The following is a 3,253-nucleotide window of genomic DNA, read 5'->3' as shown; positions in this document are numbered from 1 at the left end:
GGTTTCATGACTCGTTTGCGGGTCCAAACCCTATCCCTCGCTGCTGCCGAGCCACGCGATTCCCCTTCCCCCTCTCCATATTTCTCGCCGCCGATGACCACCCGCCCTGCCTCCAGCCACCATGTGGGGCCGAATGTGGAGCTCCGGATGCGGCTCGAGTAGAAGATCCGGCGGCGGAAGGGACCCGGAGTGCGAGCGGCGCATCCGGTCCGACGGCGCGCGGAAGCGCGGGGCCCAGAAGTGGACCAACCGCGGCATGTCGCCACCGGCGAGCTTCCGGCGGAGCGAGACGGAGGAGTACGATCGCCGGCACACGTCCTTCTCCTCCGTGAATTTTTCGTACGCAGGGAGCTCCTCCTCCTCCGGCGCGGGCCTTCTTCCTGTGAAGAGGGAGTGGTCGGAGGACGAGGAGGAGTCGGAAGAGCCGGACACGTTCGCCTTCGTCCCCATGAAGGAGGAGCCCGAGGAGCCCGCTCCGCTCGGCCCCCGCGGAGTCATCGAGCCGGAAGACTTCGTCGCTGACGTTGATGCCATTGCGTCCGCCATCGCCGAGAAGAGCGTGTGCGAGGAGGCGGAGCGCCAGCGCCACGCCGAGGAGCTCGAAGCCCTCCAGTGGCGGGAGGCGGTCGCCACCAACCTCACCGCCAAGGAGAAGGCCGAGTAGTGGCTCCGCATCCGCGCGGAGCAGGCAGCTGTGTACGTCAAACCTGTGCAGCTCCGGCGAGGAGGATTGAGCATCCAGCTCCTCCACGGCTCGTCCATTTTGCTGTGACCTTGCCGCCGTCAGATCCGACCCCTCTAGTACTAATTTAACTTAGCATGTAGTATAACTATGCTTGTAGTTTGTTGATCATGTGATGAACTATGTAGTATGTGATGAACTATGTTTGTGAAATTTCTCCCGCGAAAGTGTTTTTTTCAAATTATGCAGGTTTAGATATGGGGTCTGTTAGTGCATGCTAGTTTTCGAGCCGCAAACGCGATCTTCATGGAACCGCAAACGCGTTTTGCGGGTCAAATTTATGCGGAGTCTGCTAGAGTTGCTTTTACCAGGGTATCTCCATGGAAGTTACCGTGGTTTAATACGTGCACTAGTGGCACGTATTGACCATAATGTGGAGGAGTTTGATAATAGGCATTGTAATTCAAAAGGTCAATACAAAATGCGACCAGATGATTTTTATCTTGATAAGTTAACTCACACCATCGGTGTAGTAGGTTCTGTCTACCATCTTCTGCACATTCTTTGAAGAATGAAAATAAGCTATCAATGGAACTAAGCTGTCAACTATTTTGAAATAAACAATATAAATTACTTAATAACTATGTTTGAGAAACTCACACAGCGGTAGAATTGGAAGCGTATCAACAAAGGACCCAAATGTCCAAATTGTCTACCTCGATGTCAGGATCACCAAGAACCATGGTGCCAAACATACCCTCTTGAAAATCATACATCTTGCAAAGTGCTTCTCAACCCGGGTAACCAAAATTGGATACGCCTTCAGAATTGTATAGATTTACCTCAAAATCCATACCATGATGGGTCCTTAGGTTAATTTTCTTTGTTTCGTTCCTCTCATGATCTTCAAACCCCATCCTCTCCAAGACATAGCGTCTTGCATGGCATGGGATAAGCTAGTCGAATTGTAAAAGACGAAAATTACATGTTGAAGTAGTAGAAGTCAAGCTTAATTACGAAAAAAACACTTTGCGTCATAGCTTACCGTTTCACAATCGAAGGCCTCCTTGAGCTTAATGATGACGCGCCAACCTTCTACCAAGTGAGGCCTGTCGCACAAACCCTGGTTTTCGCCAGACCAGGAGCACTCCCCGGGACTTTCATCCAACGACATTTCCTATGCTCATAATTCAAAGATTAAACTTGTACAATTAAATATATGTACTACAAAAACTAAATTAGATCATTATTGTTCATCACGGATTGACTATCGGTCTTTCGAGTCTTTTCTTGAAAACACTCAGCTCACGTGGTGTATATATTCGACAGTCGGTGATGGTAGCTCCTCCTTTCGTTCCCGAGTGCATTACACCAAATTGTCTAGCACACGGGAATGAAGGAGAAGCTACCCCACGACAACAGTCGGGATTCTTCGTCCTCTCATATATGGTGGATACTCTCTCTCACTGATTCCTCTCTAACATTTGCGACCATCGGTGATGGTCGTTACTCCTCCTTCCCCTAGTGCATAACAAAGGTCTAGCACAAGGAGAAGAAGGAGAAACGACCCCCACGACAACAGTCGGGATTCTTTGTCCTCTCATATATGGTGGAGCCTCGATAGACTTAAAGTCAACCCAAAATATCTTTTAATTATTTTTCTAGAAAATCCAGGCCAGTCGATATTTCTTACATGTTCTAGCACAAGTCATGCCAGAATTCACGGGAAAATCTGGTATGACCTTTGCTAAAAAAGGACATATCGAGCGCCTGAAATTTTCCAGAACGGAAATTAATCAACACTCCGGCAAATCATAGTCCAGTCAGAGGTGTAACCTGCAAGCACAATCGGCCACTTGGGCAAGCACATATCCTATTTGAGCAACACAAGATATACATATTTATATCTACATCATATGAGCATTCAAACTTGATGGAGTAGTTTTCCAATTTGAGCATTCAATAAGCAAAACTAAATCGTAAAATATATTAGTATTCAAATTATCTACACCTAAATTCTATTAACTACACCTAATTAAAAACCTACATTTTGCACATGATTCGATCATAACTAGGGTTCATAGTACATTATTCTAAGATTAAACACCTAAAACACCTAAGTTAAATTAACAACATGGGGTGGCTGGTCTCACCTCGATCGAGGTCGGAGCGGGTCGGTGACAGGGACGACGGCGGGGATGATGCAGGGGCTCCTTGATTTCTGCAAAAACAAAATATAAACAAAAACATTATTATCGTCATCTTAGGACTTAGTGAAACTCCATAAGCTACATATTCTATTCAAATTTACTTATAATTTCCTATTCTATTCAAATTTACTTATACAAATTTTCTATAAAAATTGCTATTCTATTCAAAAGACCTACATTTACTTATTTTTTCAATTTCATATTTTATTCTATTCAAATTTACTAAAAACAAAAACCTACATTTAACAAAAACTAAAACCTATTTATAGAAAGGGGGAGGAGGGGTGTGGGAGGAGGCCAGGAGGAGGGGATGGAGGAGGAGGAGAGAGTAGGAGGGCGAGTAGGAGAGAGGAGGGAGGAG

Source organism: Triticum dicoccoides, chromosome 1B, assembly GCF_002162155.2.
Source record: "Triticum dicoccoides isolate Atlit2015 ecotype Zavitan chromosome 1B, WEW_v2.0, whole genome shotgun sequence".
NCBI classification, from domain to species: Eukaryota; Viridiplantae; Streptophyta; class Magnoliopsida; order Poales; family Poaceae; genus Triticum; species Triticum dicoccoides.
This window is presented reverse-complemented; position numbering follows the sequence as displayed.